The following is a 24,656-nucleotide window of genomic DNA, read 5'->3' as shown; positions in this document are numbered from 1 at the left end:
AAATCATAGCATATAGCCATGTCACATTCATGCGTCATATTGTTGCATCGCATTGATTGTGTTGTTTCTCTGTTTGCCGGTATCTGTCCCCTTTCAGTGGACGTAGTTCCAATGAAGAGTTCGATGACACCGATGAAGAGTTTTACTATCTTCAGAAGTGCAGGCAATCAAAACCCCCTTGTTCATTTCGATACAATCCCACTCTCTCACTTCTGCTCTCTTTTACTACATTAGGACAACAACGATTCAACGGTTACATGTTGCGGTAGTTGAACCCCTTTTCTCTGCATGACCTGTCATTGCCACAGTAAATAGATGAAACCCACTAGCATGAGTAGGATTTGTTAGAGCCTTGATGTGCCTACTCATTCATGCTTGTTGTCATGCGTACTACTGCTTAGAGTTGAGTCAGGTCTGATTCATCGGGCATGAATTGGAATGTGGTGAACATGTCTTACTGTTGAGAGCTAAGTGTGTGAACACGATTTGGTAAAGGTAGCAGTGAGAGGCCATGTAGGAGTACATGGTGGGTTGTATCATTGAAACCATCCTCAGGAACTGAGTTCTGTGTTTGTTATCCATGAACAACTACTACCACATGTTGGGCCCTGAAATATGACCCCGGTCGACTTATTAACCCCCTGTCCTCTGTCAAGGAGTTGCAAGTAGTTTCCGGTGTTTGTAGTATGCTGGAGGCCGTGCGCAACATTGACCCGAGGGGTGGCTGTGATGCGGTAGGAACATGGCATGGTGTACCGGGACGCCCGTTTGGTGCCTTGGGAACCCTGCACACATCATTCAGGGCTGTAGTGGAAACCTTGGCCGGACTCCCTGCGGATGGAACCTGAATAGGCGATAAACCTAGACTAGGTACTGGTGTGGTTAGTCAGGTCATGGTCTACACCCACGTCGGCTTTCGCTTGAAGCCTGCCGAGAACATGTCGTGTGCAGATGCTAAGTGGTGGAAACATGCGTGAAGAAGTACACCCCTGCAGGGTTATAAATGATCTATTCCAATAGCCGCGTCCGTGGTACATGACTTATGGGTTGCCTATACAGTTCATAGACAAGTGAAAGTAGATACTCTAAAATATGCAAGATAAGCATGAGTGCTATGGATGGCGTTCTCGTAGGGAGACGAGAGCGGATCCATAGTGGTGTATTGATATGGTGAATATGTGGACCCGTGTGCGCTACCTCAAAAGAGTTACTTGCAGTCGTAGTTCAGGATAGCCACCGAGTCAAAGCTGGCTTGCTGCAGTTGAACTCCACCACCCCCTTTGTTGATTCTCATGCATATGTAGCTAGTTTTGATATAAGTCTTGCTGGGTACATTTGTACTCACGTTTGCTTAATTTATGTTTTTGCAGAGAGACTTCAGTCTCACTTGTAGTTCTGCTTGGACTTCGACTTTTAGCTTGTTACCTCATCTACGATCTTGTACCCTTGGGACGGTCTTGTTGATTGTCAGGCTTCTCAGCCTTTTTCATTTGTAGTTGTCTGTACTCAGACATGTTATGCTTCCGTTGCTTGTATGCTCTGTATGTTGGGTCATGAGACCCATGTTTGTAATATCTGGCTCCTCGGAGACTATTGAATAAATACTTTGAGTCATAGAGTATTGTTGTGATGCCATGTTGTAGTTGCACATGTCGAGCATATTGTGTGTATGTTATTGAAATGCTTGGTATGTGTGGGATCCGAAAACCTAGTTGTTTATTCTTGGTAGACTCTCTTACCGGGAAATGTCTCCTAGTGCTTCCACTAAGCCATGGTAGCTTGCTACTGCTCCGGAACACTTAGGCTGGCCGGCATGTGTCCTTCTGCGTTCTTGTGTCTGTCCCGTCGAGGAAATGTCACGCGTTGTTCCTTTAAGACCTTGTAGCTTGCTACAACTTGGGTTCATACGTTGATGATCGAAACATTCGTTGCTGGGTCATGTATGCATGTCCCTGTAAGTTAGCGCCACCTTGGGTTTACGACTAGTCATGTCGGCCTGGGTTCTTTGCCATATGGATTCTAGCGACGCTATCATATACGTGAGCCAAAAGGCGTAAACGGTCCCGGGCTAGGTAAGGTGGCACCCGTCGGAATACCCTGCATGAGGCCGCAAACTGATATGATGTGTTACATGCTAGATCGGTGTGACTTAGGATCGGGGTCCTGACACTCGGGTGTGATATCTTCTGGCCTTTAGCCATGAAGCATCTTCCAATTCCATCATTTGGTGAGTCAAATATGTCATAGGAGTTGGATGACACAAGTGCAAGACCAGAAACACCTTCATCTTGAGTATATTCGGAGTCGGAGGGATAGCTTCTCTCGGAGTAGTTGTTGGAGTCAGAACCAGATACCCATTCACCAACATGAGCTTGATGACTTCATCTTGTGTAGTTATTTGATGACTTGTCCTCCCTTTCCGAATCCTTGCTTCTACGAGAGGGTTTTCGTTAATTACGATCATATCGACTCCTTATCTCTCTCTTGGAGCTGATTCTTCTCTTCCGTTCCTCCTTTTTGGTGAATCTTCTTTTTTTCTTGTAGGGAGCGGTACACTCATTGGAGTAGTGTCCGGGTCTTCCACAATTGTAGCAATTAAGATCACGACTCGAAGATCTTATGTCATTGTAGGACCTTGGCTTGGAACTTCTCTCTTTGCTTATATTCTTGTAGAACTTGTTGAAGTTCTTCACCATTAAGCTCAATTCTTCATTGGAGACTTGCTTCTCACTTGATGTTATAGGAGAACCACTTGAAGCTTTGTAAGCACCACTTGATGTGTTGTGGAGCTCTTCCTTATCCTTGAGTGACATCTCATCAGCAACAATACTATCGATGACTTTCGTGGGCTTGAGATCTTTGTAGTTGGGCATCATTCGGATCAAGGTGCACACGGTATCATATTTTCCATCCAAGGCACTTAGGATCTTTTTGATGATGAATTCGTCGCTCATCTCTTCGCTTCCCAAGCTGGCAATCTTATTTGTGATGAGAGCAAGCCTAGAGTACATCTTGACGACTTCTTCAACATCCTTCATCTTGAACTTTTCATGTTCACTTTGAAACACATCCAATTTGTATTCCTTGACAGACTTGGTATCTTCGTGCATATCAACCAATGTACCCAAATTTCCTTTGCATTCTCAAGGCGGCTGATTTTATTGAATTCTTTGGGGCACAATCCATTGAAGAGAATATCGCAAGCTTGAGCATTGTATTGCAACATCTTCATTTCTTCCACTGTTGCTTCATGATCCGGTTCTTTTCTATCCTCAAAGAAATCACCTTGCAAGCCAATACGCACAACAGCCCAAACGGTGGGGTTATGACCAAGAACATCCATTTTCATCTTATGCTTCCAACTAGCAAAATTAGTATCATCGTAGTAAGGACCTCTATGATGATAATTTCCCTCGCTAGACGCCATACTCTCCTAGGTTGTGAAACCAAGGCTATGATCACCAAAGCTATGGAAATAAAGGCAAATGGAGGCCAAATCTCTGATACCACTTGTAGGATCAAAGTATGTCAAGAGGGGGGTGCTTAGACTACTTGATCAAATAAAATCTACCCTTTTCCAAATTTTAGTTGTGGGTAGATTTTATCAATTAGCACAAGTCAAGAAATCAACCTACACATGCAATTCTAAGAGTGTAGGAGTGAAAAGTAGAACCTTGCATATGAAGGTAAAGGGAAGGGTTTGTAGAGTGCAAATGCAATGAAGACACGGATATTTTTGGCGTGGTTCCGATAGGTGGTGCTATCGTACGTCCATGTTGATGGATACTTCAACCCACGAAGGGTAACGGTTGCGCGAGTCCATGAAGGGCTCCACCCACGAAGGGTCCACGAAGAAGCAACCTTGTCTATCCCACCATTGCCATCGCCAACGACGGACTTGCCTCACTCGGGTAGATCTTCAAGAAGTAGGCAATCTCCTTGCCCTTACAAACTTCTTGGTTCAACTCCACAACTTTACGGAGGCTCCCAAGCGACACCTAACATATGTAGGAGACACCACTCTCCAAAAGGTAATAAATGGTGTGTTCATGATGAACTCCTTGCTCTTGTGCTTCGAATGATAGTCTCCCCAACACTCAACTCTCTCTCACAGATTTGGATATGGTGGAAAGATTATTTGAGTGGAAAGCAACTTGAGGAAGGCTAGAAATCAAGAATTTCGTGGTAGGATTGGAATATCTTTATCCCAACACATGACTAGGTGGTTCTCTCTCAGAAAATGTATGTTGGAAGTGTAGGCACGTTCTGATGGCTCTCTCTTGAATGGAGAAGGGGGTGGCAGGGTATATATAGCCTCCACACAAAATCCAACCGTTACACACATTTGACCCAACTCGGTCAGACCGAATAGACGAACTCGGTGAGACCGATTTAGCTCAAAATGTGAACGTTAGGAATCTCGGTGGGAGGAACTGGAACAACTCGGTGGGACCGATATGCTAGGGCTTAGGGCAAACATCATCTCAGTGGCACCGATTGCATCAACTTGGGGAGACCAAAGTGAAGCAATAGGGCAACAAAGAGAATGTCGAGACAACTCAGTGAGACAAATTGCATAACTCGGCGAGACCGAAATAAACGCAACAAGTCACAGAGTGTTGGCAAGGCCATGGTGAGACCAAGACTCGTATCAGTGAGACAAAATTGCTAGGGTTTCTGGCAGTGGCTATGTCATATGAACTCGGTGGCCCCGGGTAGAAAGAATCGTGGGGCCGAGTTGGATTTTAGGATTTTTCTATATTGAATGGACAAAGTGGTTAAGGGTATTTGGAGAAATATCACTAAGCATTAGAGCGAGAAAGCCATTAAGCAACACCTCATCCCCTTTTAATAGTATTGGCTTTCCCTGGGCTCAATGTGATCTTAGATCACTAACATAGAAATGAAGTGTCTTGAGCCTTTGCCAATATGTGTCCCTAGCATTTTGAGGGTTCCACATTTATAGCCCATGCCATGCCATTAGTTGAACTTTCTGAAATATTCATATTGAAAGGATATTAGTTCAATGAGCTATATGTTGTTATGAATTACCAAAACCACCCAGGGATTAGTTACACTTTGACTTTCCATGTGTATGGCAAAGATAATAGTTAAATACCTCAAAAGATGCATATAAATGCATCTGCATCAGTCATTGTATTATATTTATGAAATGATATCATTACGCTATAGTGTTTTTAGTGACTAATGTCAAACAACTAATTTGGTACAGTCCTATAGCCCATGCACCACGAGCAAAAGGATGTGCATTGATAAGAAAGATTCTGACATTTTCCTCTTATTTTAAGGAGACACAATGGACGGCTCTAATATTTTTGATCGGTCAAGTTCAGTCCTACCAAAACTGAATTTGATGGCAAACAGGGTTGGATGTATTAAAGATAAATAAAACACATCCTGCAAGGTTACACATGCTGTGGAATATAGATTGTGCCTCGAAGAGATCTCTCCACCCTTGATTATACCCTGCTAATAAGTCCCTCAATCAACTCTAGTGGTATACATTTAAGCAACACTGAAATAGTGGACGGTGCACTCACCTAATTAATGTTTCTTGCAGAACACAGTGACACTTAGTTAATTCTTTTGTATGAGTCAACAAGTATATACGACAGTGCGTAAATGGGATATCAAGGACAACATTGGATACCCAAGTTTGCACATGACACCAGCAACCAAACTAAGAAATAAGTGTCAACTTGTCCTGCTCTGTACAGAGACATCAAGGACTACACTAAACACCAAATTCTACACTGGGAAAAAACTTTATTTATCATGTAAGGGGATGGTAGCATCTATTTAACCAGAGTTTTCCCGCAACATCTCGCCTATTGAAATCAAGAAGTTGATTTTAAAAAGGTCCATGCAACACCATGTCTAATAGTCTATTCGAAACAACTGATAAATAGTCTCTCTATGTGAACTATTTTTCTGTTTGGTATCCAAACAAAGCATTTCCATTTTGCCACTATATGGGCCTATTACTCACTCACTGGGCACTGCAATATGATAAGTTATTCTTCATTCTATTATTGCATGCTAGATTATTTTCAATTCAACAACCGTCATACTCAAATTTCATATTCTATGGCAAACCATTTAATTTCAGGAAACACAAAGAAGTCAAATCGACAACAATTCTATTACTAGGGAAACACACAAGTAAATGGGAATAAACTCTAAAATACAAACCATTTACCAGGTAATGTAAAAAATGGTTTAAAACAAGGGCACCTTCATGGCAAAATATACCTATTTATATTATTTGGGCTTCCAATAAAGAAAATCCTAGAGTGGGAAACCTAGAAGACCGTTAACATAGAACTAACACTGTATTAAGTGGAAAAGCAGAAATACATACACGGCATCGCATGACACACCCTTCCTCTCGCCTGTAGCATCTGGAAGATAATTTATGCTCCCAAATTACTATTGGTGCAATATAATATATGAGATGATTATTTTTCACTACTAGGGAAAACCTTATACACAGAACCTTAGCAGTAGCGCTGGATAAAACGAGGCGCTACTGCTACTTAGGAGTAGCGCGTGCCCACAACAGGCGCTACTGCTATCAACATAGCAGTAGCGCGGCAAGAACAAAGAGCGCTACTACTAAAATTGGCCCATCGTTACTGCCAGGCTAGGTTTAGTAGTAGCGCCCCTCAAATAATCGTGCTACTACTAACTGAATAGTAGTAGCCCACTTTTTGGGTAGGCCACTACGGCTACGTTTGAACCTGGCCACATGGCGGGCCCCACTTAGCAGTAGCGCTTCACCCAGGGCGCCCTACTGCTACCACTTTAGCAGTAGCGCGTTTTACTCCCCAGTGCTACTGCTAAACCGCTGCCACCACCTTTTTCCTCCCCCTCCCCCATCCTCTCTTCCTTCACTTTCCCGTAGCTCCCACCTCCTCTCTCCCTCACTTTGCTTCTTCCTCACTAATTCTGCCCCCATTACTCTCTTTCTTCTACCTCTCTTTCTCTCTCTTTATTGCTCCTAGCTAACTACACCACTTCCATTAATGAATCTCCTCTCTCTTTTCCTTCCCCCTCCACTAGTTGAACTCATCTCCTTCCCAAACTAGCTAGGTAGATCTAGCATTTAGTGAAGTGACCTATGTACCTCCCTAACTAGATCTAGCCTGTCGGGGTACATAGACAGGGGTTGTATGTTTTCTCCTAACTCGTGCACGGACGGGAAGCCATGAGGCCCAAGGACATGATTGCAGCACCCAAGATCAGATCAAGCACAAGGAATCAGCTCTTTGAACAATCAGAGAGCTGGTCAATAAGACTAAGACTAGCAAGAGAAGCAAGATATCACTAAGGGAGGAACCTCCCTTGCCGGGAAAGCGAGCCTGGCAAGGTTGGTGTTGCCCGGGAAGCAAGCCTCCAGATCGTCCCAGCAGGCCTGCTGGGGCTTGCGGGGGCCAACCACTCCACCACACCACCACACAGCAATGCACGTCGTCAATCAGTGTGGCGTCAAGCTCCTAAGTGACTAAGTGGCTGCTTCCTGCCACATGGCAGCCACTTCCTACAGAAAATACCTCCAAACGACACTCGTCCTGAGACGTGTCAAGCAAGCAAGCGCGGAGCAGGCGAAACTGCCCAGACAAGGCCTGCCGGGCACGCTGTGATGTGACACTGAGCGGCACATTTAATGCACTGTGTCAGCCTGCAGAGTTAGGTATGATAGCACTGTAATCAGGATGTAATGACTGATTTGCCACTGTGGTGACCCCTTTAGCTATAAAAGGAGGCCCATGGCAACCGTAGAAAGGTTCGGACCCTCACACATTCATATACGCATAGCCATTCTTGCCCTGAGGCAACCCTGTCGGGCAAGTGGTGGCATTCTCCACCATCAATCCATGAAAGCAGGAGTAGAGTTTTACATCTCACGGCGGCCCAAACCTGTGTAAAACTGCCCGTGTGATCTCTGTCGTGCTGTGTTGCGTTTTTTCGCTCTTTGTGCAACGTGCCCATCCCCCCGCTGAACCAAAAGGGGCTCATGGCCGCATAGGTGGCCGTGGTTTCCCACGACATCTTTGGCGCGTGTGGTAGGGGGGTCACTTTGCGAATCCGAGAGCGTAAGCATCGTGTCATCTTCACCGCCCCTTTCATCATCAACAACGTGATTACTTAATGACGCCCGAGAGAAGGCGGAGAAGGGCAAGGTTGGAGCGGGAAGGCGACCTCGCTCCCCCTCCGGTCCTGTCCGAACTCCGTCGCCTCCTTCCATAGCGACCATAGCATCGGCGGAAGCCAGCAATCAAGGGAGACAAGGTTACCCTGGGCGGATCAGGCAGCGTGGACGTATCCCGAGCCCCATTCGGGGAAGAGGGCGATGCGCACGGGTACTGGGGTTTCTCTCTTTCTCTGCCACTATCACCTCTCGGCAATCGAGCTGCTTTGGGTTTTAGCATCGTCAGTGTTGATGAAGCCCGCCCAACACTTGGTTCAGCATTTACCCTGTTAGGGAAATCCTGAGTAGAGCGCCAGTGCGAATCCGCTAATCGATGCCCCGGAAAGTACGCTCCGGCAAGGCCATCCGCGTTAGTGTGACTTTTGTGCCGATAGCCATTGGGTTGTTCCGAAAATGTGAAGAGAAGGAGAGGGAAACCCGTTGTGCCCGACACCGCATCCTGTCACCCACAAGATATATATTATTTTGAGCCACCCCAGCCGAGGGCCGAAAGTCGATATGCAAGCTGCACCATCTTTCCCGAAGCTTTCGAGCCAAACAGGCGACCGCAGCTGAAAGGGATAGATGGAGGCTCAGTTGAGAGCTAAGTTCATGCTATCCTTGCATTGTTACTGTTTTTTGGATTTTCATGTTTGTTTATCCCTAGAGTACCAAAGTGTTTGTATGATGAAATCTTTCACAAGAAGGTACCTCTGCAGATTCTGGTCTGCACCCTTGTTCCGTCAAGAGCCAGCTCGCGGAACTAGTGGCTGCGTCGGAAACTACTGAGGAAAAACCTGCCAGGACTCATCCACACCAAAATAACTATTGAGGGATAGACCCTCACGAGCATTGCAGCAATATGATACCGGCAGGCAATCTAAATATGCATAGAGACTAATCATGCAGACACTGTATGGATAAAACTCAAAAGGGATAAATACACAATTTAGGCTAAGCAAAAGTATTAAGCTCCACATGAAGCATAAACACAACGAAGTCTGAACATAGGACATGCATCATTGTTTTGATTACTGGACAACACAGTAGCGGGAATAATTCAAGGACGGGCCTGCCGAGCTCGTACATCAAGAACCCTGTTGGCAAAGGGGCCTTCTCCTCGGCGGCAGAAACATTAGCGCCCCATGGCGGCTTCCAGAAACCATCAGCGAGGTCAAGATCCAGGTTGCGGCAAGTGATGTTGCTCAGGACCATGAAGAGGGAGTTGCGGGCAAGCCTCCGGGATTCAGCCTCGAAGCGGCCAGCTCTTCCCTCCCTGTGCGTCTTCAGCATGGCAATCAACCTTTTAAATAAAACCCCCAACTTAGCACTAGGGGGCCTCCTGCTTTGTGGCCGAATAGACTGGCCCCTCTATGCCCATCGCCGCAGTCTGGGCAGTAGGGCGATCTGCAATGTCGATCAAGCTTTTGATCTAGAGGCCTACTTGACCAGAGTGGTTCTTCAGCTTGTCCTATGCATCCTTCCGTCCACACCTCGCAGAATTCTGGGGCCTTCTCATCCTGAGTCCAACACCAATCTCCTGTCCACTCCTCCCATCTACTGCGCTGTTGGCCGGAGATGTAATCCCAGTTCTCCCTTGGCACTACCCGTGGCATCCAACTTATGTTTCCGGAGCAGTGATTTTTGTTCTCCCACCGCGGGACAAAGTAGTGCCTTAACAGATCAACATTGGGGGCAACCCCAACGAAATGCTCGCACAAGTGGGCAAAGATCACCATGCATGCCATTACATTTGGCGTGAAATCCAAGAGATGGAATCCGTAGGTTGCCATCATGGCCTCAAAGAAATCAGAGAAGGGAGGGTAGAGTCCGCAGATGAAATATGCGTAGAAAAATCAATATGAATCTGGCTGGTCCTCCTTCCCCTCTGCCAGAATCTTGTGAGCGCCTTGCCCCTTCGGGACCTCCCTCCCCCACAAATATCCATACCTCGCCTGCAGCACACCACTGTCGAGATTCGATGGGAGGAAGACGGCATCTCCCCTCATCTTCTTGTCCAGCTCAGTCGCCCTCTTGCTCCCTTGGTGGCGCGTCTTTCGCGGCGGTCGTCCGCTCCCCCTGGTAGCGGTTTTCTTCCCCATGTCTCCTAAGATGTGGTGAGAGCGTGGGAGGGAAGTTGGAAGGGGATCGACGGCGAATGTGGGCAAGGAAAGGGAGCAGTTGCTTGGCTTGTAGAGGAAGAAGAAGGGGAGGCAAGGTAGACGACTAATGAGCAGTACCATTCCGCGTTTTCCCCTCTTAACGAAAACGGCGCGAGGGAGGAAGCGACTCTTCCGAAAAGTTACTGTTTCGCGTTTACTACTACAGTCCCACGCCCCCACGACCCACAGTAATTATACGAACTGGACGTTGGATTCAGTGGTCATCATGACGAACTGCCGTGCGCACAGCCTTCTCCTGCCACGTGTCCATGCAATGTTTGGGGCCTAACCCAACGTGCCCAGCGACACGTATGGGTCAGGCCCAGGTCTTATGTTGGGGTACACAGACAGGGGTGTATGTTTTCCCCTGACTCATGCACGGACGGCAAGCCACCCGGCCCAAGAACAAGATTACAGCACCCAAGATTAGATCAAGCACAAGGAATCAGCTCTTTGAAGAACTAGAGAGCTGGTCAAGAAGACCAAGACTAGCCAGAGAAGCAAGATATAACTAAGGGAGGAACCTCCCTTGCTGGGGAAGTGAGTCTGGCAAGGTTGGTGTTTCCCCGGAAGCAAGCCTCCAGATCGTCCCGGCAAGCCTGCCGGGGCTTGCGGAGGCCAACCACTCAACCGCGCCACCTCATAGCAACGCACGTCGTCAATCAGTGTAGTGTCAAGATCCTAAGTGACTAAGTGGATGCTTCATGCCACATGACAAGCACTTCCTATGGAAAATACCTCCAAATGACACACGTCCTAAGAGATGTCAAGCAAGTAGGCGCAGAGCTAGCGAAACTGCCTGACAAGGCCTACCGGGCACGCGGTGATGTGACACTAAGTGGCGCAGTTAATGCGGTTTGTCAGCCTGCAGAGTTAGGTATGATAGCACTGTTCATGTAATGATTGATTTGCCACTGTGGTGACCCCTTTATCTATAAAAGGAGGCCCATGGCAAACATAGAAAGGACTCGGACCCTCACACATTCATACGCGCATAGCCACTCTCTCCCAGAGGAAACCCTGCCAGGCAGGAGCGTCACATTCTCCACCATTAATCCACCAAAGCAGGAGTTGGGTTTTATGCCTCACGGCAGCCCAAACCTGGGTAAAACTGCTCATGTGATCTCTGTCGTGCTGTGTTGCATTTCTGCGCTCTTTGTGCAACGTGCCCATCCCTCCGCCGAACCAAAAGGGGCGCATGGCCCCATAGGTGGCCGTGGTTTCCCATGACATAGCCATGTCAAGAAGTAAACTTTGTCCACTTTTGATCATTCCCTAGGTGTGTGGCGACACTGATCGACATCATCATCACCGTGCTCGATCTTGAGATATGTGATTAAAAATTTGTGCTTTTGCAAGAATGGAAATATCTGTATGTGTGCGATATGACATAATTGGGCAATATGATGGAAATTGAGTGTGTGGCACGAGTTGCCGCCGAATTGTGCTTTAGTTGCCTATGTTTTGCCGAAATGTCGATTTATTTCCGTTTCGGCAAATTTCAGGCAAACTCTATATGTCCTATTTTTAGGGAAGGTCATGCCAAAAAAATTTATGACTTTGATGCATGCATGCATTTTTATAATCAATTTTTTTATTATTACTGTGCAGGTGTTCATGATAGTCAGTGGAACGATGGTGGAAAGGTGGTTGCGGTCGGCGGTGCAGGACGTGAATGTAAATAACCGAACAGAGATTTTAGGTCCATGTCGAAGATGCAAAGGAGTTTGGCTCGACCCCTATGAGGATGGCCGTTTGAAGGGGCACCTGCTCATGACTAGTTTCATGGAAGGCTATAATCGGTTGATAATTGAAGAAGATGATGGGACGTCGACAGGGCAGGCAATGACGACACGGGGCAAGATGAAGAGATGACTGATAATGGCGGCGGAGAAGGGATCGGACATGGCTGCAGGGAAGAGGCAGGACATGGTGGCAGAGAAGAGGCCGGACATGGAGGTGAAGAAAACATGGACTCCATGTTGCAGACTTCGTCGCTACGAAGTTTAATCTTGCGGGGCCCTCATGTTCAAGAGCTGCTTCGTAAGTAGACGAGTACTGATAGAGCTGCTTCTAGAGAGGAGGCCAAGATGAAGCAACTGGTGGTAGACTCAAACACTCCATTGTATGATGTTTGCGATACCGAGGTGACCCGCTTGAGTTTCACGCTCGAACTTTTGAAGATGAAGGCTAAAAACAAATGGAACGACACTAACCTCTTGATCTGCCACACGTTGTATACCATGCATGCATCAAGGATTGCATAATTTATCAGAAGGAGCACATAGAAAAAAACAGCTATCTGGTGTGCAATGCTTCTCGATACAAGAAGGCCGGGAATAAATCTCCCCAGAAAGTTGTATGGTACTTACGGATCACTCCCTGTCTGTAACATTATTTTGTAGATCCCAAGGAAGAAAAGCTCATGCGTTCGCACGCGGAGAGTACAAAGCCCAATGATGGAGATGATCTGAAGCTGATACGCCTCATGGATGGAAGCCACTGGAGAGTCTTCAACGGTGAATATCAATATTTCGCATGTGATGCAAGGAACATCGTGCCTGGCGCGTGTGTACCGATGGCATGAATCCGTTTGGCAAGCAGAATACCAACCATAGCACATGGCCCGTGTTTGTATAGATGTACAACATCCCCCTGGTTGTGCATGAAGTCGAAGTACATACCCATGAGCATGCTGATTCAAGGGCCGAAACAACCGGGAAATAATATTAATGCGTATCTGGGGCTACTGAAAGAGGAGTTAGACACATTATGGAAAACACCAGCCAAGACATGGGACGCCAGCAAAGGTGAGCACTTTTATATGAGAGCTGTGGTGATCACGACAGTGCACGACTATCTCGGTTACAGATATGTCGCAGGCCAGGTGTGCCACGGATATTGCAGATGCACGGGGTGCATGGATGATATGACGTCTCAGCAGCTAACGTCAACGAAAGATGGCGGGTCTGGGAAAATAGTGTACATGGGGCATCGAAGATGGCTCGAGAAGGACGACCCGTGGAAAAATCATGGAGATCAACTATTCAATGGTGAGGCTGAGCATCGAGGACCTCCACGTAAGTGGAGCGGCGCCGAAATCGACGAGCTGTTGAAAAAATGGGAATAGTGGTCCGCACCGGGAAAGACGATGAAAAAGTTGCCAGACTTGCTGCTGAAGGTATGGAAGACGAGGTCTGTTTTCTAGGACTCGGAGTACTGGCACAAACTCGACACGGCTCATTGGCTTGATCAAATGCATATCTGTAAGACCCGAGCAATCCGAGCCATGTTGTAGTGAGCAGAGGCAAAAGGAACATCATTGGAATGGATGGAGTTGCCAATGAGGAAGACTACGACTACTACGGCAACCCGATGAGGGAAGATGACGATGAAATATACGTCAAACGAAGAATCAATACTACATTACCTAATAAAGATTGTACTCCATAGAAAAGGAAAAGTCACAATGAGGGGCTCAATTATTCGTCAACGAACAAGAATGTAACGAAGCTCACTCAGAAATGAAAACGTCGATGCTGAGAAACCGTTATCGGTCAAATGATGTAATATATATGTTCCTATTTTGTGTACACATTTATCCGTTATGCATGTGTCAAATTACGTAATATATATGTTCCTATTTTGTATACACACTTAAATGATATGGGTCAAATTATGCGATATATATCGCCTTAGTTACATACACTATATCACCTTCCCTTTGTTCTGGCTCTCAGAAAAAAAGGAAAAGAAAAGAAAATAAAGCAAAAGAAAATAGAATAAACAAACAAGAAAACAAAAGAAAAGAAAACAAAAGAAAAGAATAAAATGAAAGCAATAGCAGTGGCGCTTGTTAACGAGTGCGCTATAGCTACTTTCTATAGCGGTAGCGCATGTTTTTAACCCGTACTATAGCTAACTTAGCTATAGCGTTGTTTGACAAAACGCGCTACCACTATTTTGAGTTGACCAGCGTTGGCTTCCCCTCCTTTCGACAATTCCCCACTCCTCACTCTCCTAGTCTTCCCTGTGCAGCCGCCGTCGGCCGAGCGCCGACCCCGACCCCGACGTCACACGCCCCCTCCCTTGCCATCGCTCGGCCCCGACCCTGACGCCGCGAGCCTCCTCCCTCGCCGTCTCGCCCCCTCCCTTGGCCGCCCGACCCTGACCCGGACGCTGCTCCGACATCCTCCCCTCCCTACCTTGACCATCGCCACGCCTGCCTTGCTGCCGTCGTTGGGCCTGCGTCCTCGTCGTCGACTCCCCTGCACCCTCTGTAAGCCCCCCCCCACTTCTAGGGTTCCTAGGTTATGTTTTTAGTTAGGACAATAGGTTAATTTACTTTGGTGAATACTTTGCAAGAGGGCAGTAGGTTAGTTTAGTATCAACTTAGGACAGAAATTTTATTCAAGGAATTTTTATTGGTATTTAAAGATAGAACAGAATTGTTGCTATTTGATTCTTTTAGTTAAACTATTGTGGCTATATGAACCTGTGATTTGGACATGTGATTCAAATAGGGCCGTGGTGGAACAACCCCCACTAGCTAGATTATATTTGAAGTGGACATGTGATATGTGGACATGTGATATTTCGAAAATGATGGTTATGTGCATGGTAAATGATCCGAGTGGCCTATGTCTAGAATGTTGATTCATTTCTGTTCCGGTGAATTTTAGGTGCTCGATATGTCCACTTTTTAGCAAAGGTCATGCCAAAATTTCCCGTGAATTTTTGCATGACTTGTGCTAGAAAGTAGGCATGTCAAGTGTCGGGATTTGCTGGGAAACGACATCCCGGCAAACCATAGACCTTTTTTTATGTCATTACTCATTTTTATTATAGTTTAAGAATTAAACAAGGAAACTTAATCATAGGAAACATGTCGAACAACGAGGAATCCAGGCCTTCTGCCCACAATTCAAATAAGATGGATTATGAGCGTGAACAACAGTACTTGGACTTTTTCTCTGCTAAGCACAATCAAGGTTTGCAGGGCGGCCTCGATAATGGTACTAACGCCGACATCGATACAGAAAGCGCCAGCACTGATGGCGGCGTCGAGACCGGCGTGGAAGGTACCAGCGGGGAAGATACATGTGGGGTAGGTACCGATGAGAAAGGTACCGGCGCCGGAGCCGCTAACGAAAAGAAGAAGTAGAAGGATCACAGGATACGAAAAATCTAACAAACTCGGCATAGGACGACTGGTGATCACAAAGATGGCCCTGGCAAGTTTGAGCCATTAGAGCCAGAAGAACATCGCAAGTGCTACGGGAACCAAGTAGGATGCATCCTACGGGAAACCGCGAGCATCAACAACGATCACTTAAGGGGTAAAGAACATTTGATGCAGTTGCTCCTAATGAATCTGCATAAGAGATTCAAGTTCCCCAATTGGGATGACCACACAGAACACCCGTGGGATGATCCAGAGATGAAAAAGACTAAAACTCACGCCATGGGCATGTTTAGCAATGATTTGGCCTCCTGTAAAGGGAGGGTGAAATGAGCTATTGAGGCTGAGGAACCCCTGTCCAAGATTCTGGAGGATAATCCAACACTTATAGAAGAGGAGTTCTAAAAGTTCAAGGACACTTGCGCTACCGAGGCAGCCAAGGCTAAGGCTGCGAAATTCAAGAGTCTTTAGCAAAGGAACACGGGGAACCAACACCTCAGAAGACGTGGCTATCTTGGCAAAAGGCCCATATGCGATAAGGAGGTTCGAACATGAAGCCGCGGTTCTACCAGACCGCGAAGTTCACCAACCCCTTGAAGCGTGACTTCATCACGGGCCGCTACAAGTGGGACAAGGAAAAGAAGGTTTTTTGCACAGAACCGATTGCGAGGAAATTGATTAGAATACTAGTAATTTTTCTTTTACCACCTTAAATTTAGCTTCTGATCAAGTCGACTACACATTCGTAAACGGTTTACGTTCCTTCTGCAGGACAAGCAACACAAGCTTGCAGCGGAAAGCCAGTCTTCGTCGATGAGTCCCAAGTGGGACACCCCTCTCAACCGGGCCTTGAACGAACTTAAGGTACTCCCTTTGGACCAGCGGCCGCAATATGGACGTGTGCACGGCACCAAAGACGGCGCCACGTGGAAGATCTTTTACAATGAGGACCCCGAGGCCAAGAAGCAGAAAAAGATGTTTAGTCAGGTGGACATCAACGAGAAGTTGAAGCTTCACTACAAAAAAATACACTTCCGTGATGATACGTGTTTGTCACAGTAGGTCGCGTTTTTTGTCATGCATGTACATCCATGAAAAATTTATGACAGAATCAAGATAGTCATACCTGTGCTGTCGTAGAAGTGTTCCATGACATTACCGAAATTATCATCACGGAAGTGTCCACTTCCATGACGATAAATCGCGCGTCACAGAAGTGCTTTTGTCAAGGGTGACCGACACGTGGCATCCACCGTAACGGAACGCCGTTAAGCTATCGGGTCGGGTTTTTGATCCGATAACCCGTTAACAGCCGCGACCAATGGGGATTTTCCACGTGTAAAATCATCATTGGCTGGAGGAAACACGTGTCGGACCATTGTTGGGACAGATGTCATCCACTCATTGGACAGAAGGCGCCTATGATACGTCGACACGTGGCACGGCCCATCAAGTTTAAATGGGCCGGCCCAACTAAAGGCCCATAAGATTTTGCGGACCATAATGGGCCGGCCTAGCTAAAGGCCCACGACATTTTGCGGACCATAATGGGCTGGCCCAGCTAAAGGCCCACAAGATTTTGCGGGCCATAATGGGCCGGCCCAGGTAAAGGTCCCCAAGATTTTTGTGTGCCATAATGGGCCGGTCCAGGTAAAGGCCACAAAATTCTTGCGGATCATAATGGGCCGGCCCAGCTAAAGGCCCACGAGATTTCGCCGACACTAATGGGCCGGCCTAGCTGTAGGCCCACAAGATTTTGTGGACCCTAGTAGACCGGCCCATTAACTGGCTGCCATGTTTTGGGCCAAATGCCGGCCCATATTTGATCCGGTCCATTAATGGCCTGCCATGTTCCGGGCCTAATAATGGCCCATATGAGATCCGGCCCGTTAAAAGCCTCCCATGTTCTGGGCCAAATCACGGCCCAGATCAGGTCCGGCCCTTTAAGAGGCTTTGGCCTCAATTATGGCCCATATCAGATTGGGCCCATTAACTGGACGCTATGCTTTTGGACCCACTTGCTAAAGGCCCATTTAGTAATTCGGCCTGATATTAGTTTCGGCCTGTTAAGGGCCCGTTTAACATTTCGGCCCTATATTAATTTCGGCCTGTTAAAAGCCAGTCATATAGTTGGGCCTAACTACGGCCCGGTTTGCATCCGGCCTGCTCGCAGCCGATATCTGATTGGTCCAAACAAGGACCGAGACAATTTTGGCGTGTTAAAAGCCCGTTATTTGATTTGCACAATCATGGGCCGGGTCCATTTCGGGCTGCTGCCGGCCCGTGAGCTGTTTGGCACGTTTCAGGCCCGACCTACTTCTCAGCCTCCTAAAAGCCCATTGAGTTTTCTTGCGAAAAGAGGGCCGGGGGTTACTCGGCCTATTAAAGGCCCGAATCTACTAGTGGGCCAGTTTGACGAGGCCCATGATGCAGATCATACATCGTGATTGAATGACGGCCCGATTATGTACCGTAATTTTACGGTTTGGCCGGTTTACTGCGAAGACAGGATATATATACAGTAAAATAACTACAGCATCGTGAATAAGAAAAAACCTAGACTATACAATAAAGAAATTACGGCATATTACATCCACTGGGCATCAAAGTTCGCCACTATGATAATAAAGCACAAGCAGACAGCAGATTACATACACTGGGCATCAAAGTTCGCAACCAGTGCAAATAAACACGCCGACAAAATAATATACAAAACCGACAACACTTCAATAGAGTTCAAGAAAGGTTAGCCCTGCTGGCGAGCTACAACGCAACCACCTGAGCAAGATGATGAGACTGCGCTTGTTCAACACATATATCTTCCCCACTCTGAAAGATAAACAAGCAGACAGATGACAGGTTTTGCACATAAAAGTATCAGTGCTGACAATTCATCACATTTCTTACTGATGAATAAAGTGACACAGTTTAGAATTGCATTAACACAATATGGTATTGTTCAGGTCAAGACATGGCAGGAAATGACATTGTGAAGGAGTTGGCAGCTTCACGATACCACTGGATTACAGATCAAGAACTCATAAGTATCAATGGTTAGTGTGCTGTCAATTTATCCCATTTCAGATTGGCAAATAAAGAGACAGTTTAAATAATAGTAGAATGATATGACATTGTTCATAGTTAAGACATTGCAGAATACGACATTATGTTGTAGTGGGTCGGTTCACCACACCACTGGATTACGGATGAAGAACAGAAGCATACATGCAGTGCAAAAGAAGATCACTTGCTCTGTATAGTTTAATTTACATGGTATGAAGAAGGAACTTGGTTGTACAACTGAAAACTTAAATTGAGAAGGACAAACTTTTGTTTATGAATTACATAATAAACTTTAAACATGCAATTTGATGCAAACACCAAAAATAAATAGCTGTTGCAGTCATGCCTAACCAAATATACACAACAAAGTTTGAAGGCTTGAGAAGGACAAACTTACATTACTAGTGAAGACAGGCTCTATAAAGCCCTTGTCCATGCTGATGGGGGGGGGGGGAATTCAAGAAGTTTACCACATAATCTTCTTCTTAAGCATTGCCTTTATTCTACATTTTTTAAGAGTAAATATAGATGTGATAATATACGAAAAAATGGAGAATATTTAAGATAAGATGAAGAGTGATGCTACATAACCATGTAGCTATAAATGTATGTGCAGCGATACAGGCAAAAGGTACAGCCAAGAGCAATGCACAGCTAAACTTCTTCAATACCAACCTTATGGTAAGAGTAAATATAGATCTGATGTGTAGAAAATGGAGGGCAAAGGAAAATAAGATGCAGAGTGATGGTACATGAACAACTACCTGTCAATATAAGTACACTGATAAAGGACAGCATGTACTTACAAGAACAATGCAGAGCTAAAAAACATTGGCATTGGATATATTCTACACTAATGTAACCATTCATATAGATCAGATAATTTGGAGCGAACAATTGATAAGCAAGCTATCATGCATACTGCTGTCACATAATGAACAAGGTATGTATGCAAGTACAGTGATACAGGACAACAGGTACTAACAAGAGCAAAGCAGCGGGCAGCATATTTGCGATATCCTGTCGTTCTTTTCAAACCGGAATTCTTCTTCGAGCAGATTTCCTACAAAAAAGATCCGTAAGGCACATGCGGAAAAGTAGAAGTTCAAATTGTCATTTGATTTCATAGACAGTACCTCATCCTGGGAACGAGACCAGTGCATAACAAGGTTTTTCCATTCAATGTCTTCTAAATTTAGCACAGGAGACTTCACCAGAAATTCGTTTATAGACTTGCCATCAAAGTGTGATTTCCTCAGGTAACACCGATACTGCTGCAATGCTTCCTTGAAAAGCACAAGCAAGCTTTGCTTGTCATGACTATCCAGATTGACCCTCGCAACAATGTAATGTAAATCATTGATGTGTTCGATCAGCAGAAAACAGGAAAATAATAACCATGAATAATAGCACTTACACGTAAGTTGGACAGGAAGATGTGAAAATGGTGTTTGTCTTCACTATAATCTTCCCATGATGGGAATATATGCACGTAGTCCCTAACAACATTGAAAGCATTGTCTTTTAAACTGGGAATAAATGGAATGGGGTACCAATCTGCAGGAATTGGCCGTCTCTGCAGTTGGGATAGGTCTTCGGCCAGTGGACTTGCTATACTTTTTGCTGGAGTGGGATTTTTCTATGGTACAGCTGGTACTATGGCAAATGAAATCGGTATACCTTTTGCTGGAGTGCAGGTCCTATGTGGTGGGGCTAGTGGTGTGGCCAGTGAAGTATGGGTACAGTCTGCTGGAGTCGGTCCTACGTTTAGTGTCACTGGTTATACAGCCAATATAAGTGGGGCGATGTCTGATTTCTCCGGCACCACCACTTTTTTCAAGGACTTTGCTGGTACTCCTTCAGGTTCGGCAATCACCCTCTTCCTTTTTGATGTCTGATGCACAAGAACAACATTTGAGTGGAAAAACATGGTATGATGACATATGGAATATGTATTGATAATGGATGGGCATGGCATCTCGAGTTATATGATGAGTAAACTAAGAAGATGGCGGTGCAACAAAGTAGAAGAAATGCAAGACAACATATGCAAGATACGCGCAATCAATAAAACCTTGCCAAATTAGAACAGGCACCTTGATGGGTGAACAGGACAGGCCATCTGCCTTTGACTCCTCGAGGTTAGAATAGTCATTAGGATGATATTCTGAACAAGAATCAACAGGTGGGGCGCGTATGGGTTTCATTGCTTCCAGAATGTCACTCAATGCCTTGGTGCTAATTTTGTAAGTCATTGCAGTCTTCCACAATATTCTTCTGATGCGCGGATTCTGATATTCACTGTAATTGTGTATAATATCTGAGAACCATGAAAACATAAATAGTTGTGAGATTATCTTTGTAATGTAGATGATATTCTAATATAGGGGCGCCCCTGTAAACACTTGTGTGCTATCACTGGATTCTGATCAGAGAGCTCATGTGTGCTGTAATATGGTGCGTGCATTTATATAATTTGGCACAAGTACAGAAAAAATAGGCTCCAGAAGTAAGGATAGCTGGCAGATGATAGGTTCATAATATACTATATAGAGAGTTTATTGCCAAACCATGATAATAAGAGCACACAACAACTAGGCAGATCATAGTGTACATAACAGGGGTACACCATAACCACGATATATAAATCGGGAAAGTGGAACTGGCTTGAAAATACGGTGTTGTATTGCCGCTAGTAATTGAAAGCCTATCGATCACGTACAGGCCAGCTCTATCAGCTGTTGACTGGAGATGTCTCTGCGCCCCTTCCTGACAAGGAACATACTGTACGTACTAAATACAGAATAAACAAAGAGGAACATGTTAAAGAACAGAAGAGGAAGCATATTCTTGAGGTTTCGCTTCATTGCATACAATGTTGGTTGCCCACTCATGATGAATCACAACGCCCAAAGAAATGCAATTCCATGTTGTCTCTCTATATGTGGCAATTTTGAACAAGAGTCATTAGGATCATATTCTGAACAAGAATCAACAGGTGGGGAGCGTATGAGTTTCATTGCATCCAGAATGGCACTCAATGCCTTGGTGCCAATTTTGTAAGTCATTGCAGTGTTTAGCTTCAAGAGTGGACTGCTGCTAGTGCGACAAAAAGCAGCTACATAGATCATAGTGTAGATATAACGGGGAAAACCGTAAGCATCAGAGTAAAATCAGCAAAGTGGAACTTGCTGGAATATATGTGCTAGTATTGCCGGTATGGCTAGAAAGGCTTCGGATACCAGCTCTCTTCAAGTGAAGGTGCGGTACTGTTAATATCAGTGTAACTCTCAAAGGTGACACAGCTCCCCGCATTCCTTGCTATTCTTATAGGATTCAAGTGGGCAGGTGACTACAAATCCTATTCCTATGTTTACAAGATCCTACGAATCAAAGAGGCTCAAAGTGTCCATCACAACCGACCGTATAGACCTCTACACTGCAAAAGTCCCTACCCATCTTCAGTACAAGGAACATACTGTACCACTATCATACTCCCTCCGTTCGAAAATATAAGTCTTGGTAGAGATTTCCCCTATCGATCACATACAGATGTATCCAGATACATTTTAGAGTGTAGATTCACTCATTTTGCTCCATATGTAGTCCATGGTGGAATCTATACAAAGACTTGTATTTAGGAACGGAGAGAGTACATATTAAAGAAGAACGGAAGAGGAACATGGTAAAGAAGAGCAAGCAGATTTGGGATAATAAAATGTTGGTTGCGCAGTGCCCACACATGATGAACCAGAGCGCATTAAGAATGCAACTCCCAGTTGTCTCTCGACCATTTCAGGCGGTTGGATGAAGATCCTACGTCTCCTAACCCATCTTCTTCCTCGTCTCTGATTCTTCCCATACAGAACACCGCACGGGCTGCCGACCGGACCACCGGCCCCTGCCGCCTGTGTTCCTCTGCCACCCCCACCCCCGACCCCCGCCCCAACCCCCATCCGTGTCGAGTTTTCTTCGTTCGGCGAGGCCCCACAACCACCGGAGCCCCTTCGCTCGCACCGGCGAACTCCGGCGAGCTCTGAAAAATCGACTGACCAAATTTTGAAATTTAGTCTACTGTGATTTAACTAGTGTGGAATATAAAAGGGGAAAACCATAAGCATTGGGAGTATAGTGTTGAGCATGCCATGGCGGATCTGAAGGTGTAAACCGGACAAATGCAACTTCGCAACCAAGACAAGAAATCAGAGTAAAGCAGTGGCGATCTATTTTCTTGCTGCGATAAATAAGTTGAGCAGATACGAAAGAGTACCGCCTCTGGTGCGGCGCCGTGTACGCATCTGCTGAGAATTTGACGGTGCTACGGTAGCGATGGCTGTCGGCAGCGTGGAAGCAGATCTAGGAGGGTAGACGGTGGCGGCGGGGTGCGGTGGACGACACGGTCGTAGGAGCGGCGCCGGCAAGGTGGACGACGGCGGGGATGAAGCGAGAGGACGGGATGCAAGGATCCCGGTCCGAAGCCGTGGATGAGAGAGGTCGATCTCTTGTAATGGACGGCAGCGTCGGGGTATCAGCACCGGCATGGTGGAGGAGGACGACGGTGGATGGGGTGGCGGACGGCGGCGGGAGGAGGAGGGTGGGGTGGAGAGGGTGTTTTGGCGCCCACGGAGTACGAATGGGGAAAAGGGAGGTAGAGAGGAAGGGGGAACCATGTATTCAGGGCGCGCTTGTCTCAAATGCGAGGAAATTTACAAACTTAGCCCCCGTTTCAAATTTCTACTACATCACAGCATCATTAGTCGGTTGGGAATAGGACGGTAATCTCGCATACACCGAATATTTGCCGACGAGAGTTTGTTTTTGGCGCCCACCGTGTATGAATATGAATTGGGGAGGGAGTCAATTTCGGCCGAGGACACATTGTGTTTTGGCGCCCACCGTGTATGAATCCGGGTGAGAGGCGATTACGTCACGTTTGGGTGAAATTACAAACCTACCCCTATCAAAACCTATAGAAATCCAGCAGATAGGCTTTGCGTGGCAGGGATAGGCAGTAGTGATTTCCATCTCGCAGATTTTGGTTTCGGGCGGTTACTGTGACTTTCCCCGCTTCGTTCAAATTTTGCAGAGTGCACGTTTACCGTGCCAACTCAATTCGAATCCCGTTTGTATTCTATTTTTTTCCGGGCGGGATCCATTTTCAATTGGAATTACATTCTATATACATCATTTTTTTATATATACTTTCAAAAGCACAACACTATTTATACATAAAATATGGTTTACAAATGGCATGATCTTAGATTCATAAGGTTGTATCCATCAATTTGGATTTTCAAATATTTGAAACCACTTTATGTTGAAATCCAATGTATGCATTCCTCACTAACTGTCTCCAATTAATGTGTGTTTCATGCGGGTTTTTTTACTTCTCAAACATGTATAATGTGTTTCACACACGCAACATATAGTGTAATCCCGTTTAGACATTAATTGCATATAAACCATGCATTGTTTGTAATTGAAGAATCTATGGATCACCAATATTGATAAACTATATAACATTACACGTGTGCCCAAATTCAAATGAATATGCATGTTTGATACACCAATTTGCGTTATGATATTATTGATGTCGTGATCTCCATTTTAAATATTTGAATCCCCTTTAATCCAGATATTCATATCATATAGCTAACACTCATGCTTATATAGGACTATCTCTCTGGACCTATACGCGTTCATCGTCTCTCAGGTATCTCTCGTGCTACCTGTATGTCGACAATGATCTTTTATCTTCGTAACACACTGACGGTACTCTCTCCCTCGACCTTCATCACTCTATCCCTCTCTAAGTATATCTCGCTCCCTCCTATGTGTCTCTAACTATGATTCTCCATGTGGAATCTCTTTCTCTCACACAAACACAAAACTTTGTCTCCTGGGGTCTCATTTCTCTCTACTATTCCCATGTGTGCCACTCGCACACCCCTCATACAGAGATGTCTTTCGCTCCTTAGATATGAGAACCTACGACTCTTCCTCTTTAATGTCTCCTTCTCACACAAAAACACAAACT

Source organism: Triticum aestivum, chromosome 4D, assembly GCF_018294505.1.
Source record: "Triticum aestivum cultivar Chinese Spring chromosome 4D, IWGSC CS RefSeq v2.1, whole genome shotgun sequence".
Taxonomy (NCBI): Eukaryota; Viridiplantae; Streptophyta; class Magnoliopsida; order Poales; family Poaceae; genus Triticum; species Triticum aestivum.
The sequence above is the reverse complement of the archived record's forward strand: the minus strand, read 5'-3'. Positions refer to the sequence as shown.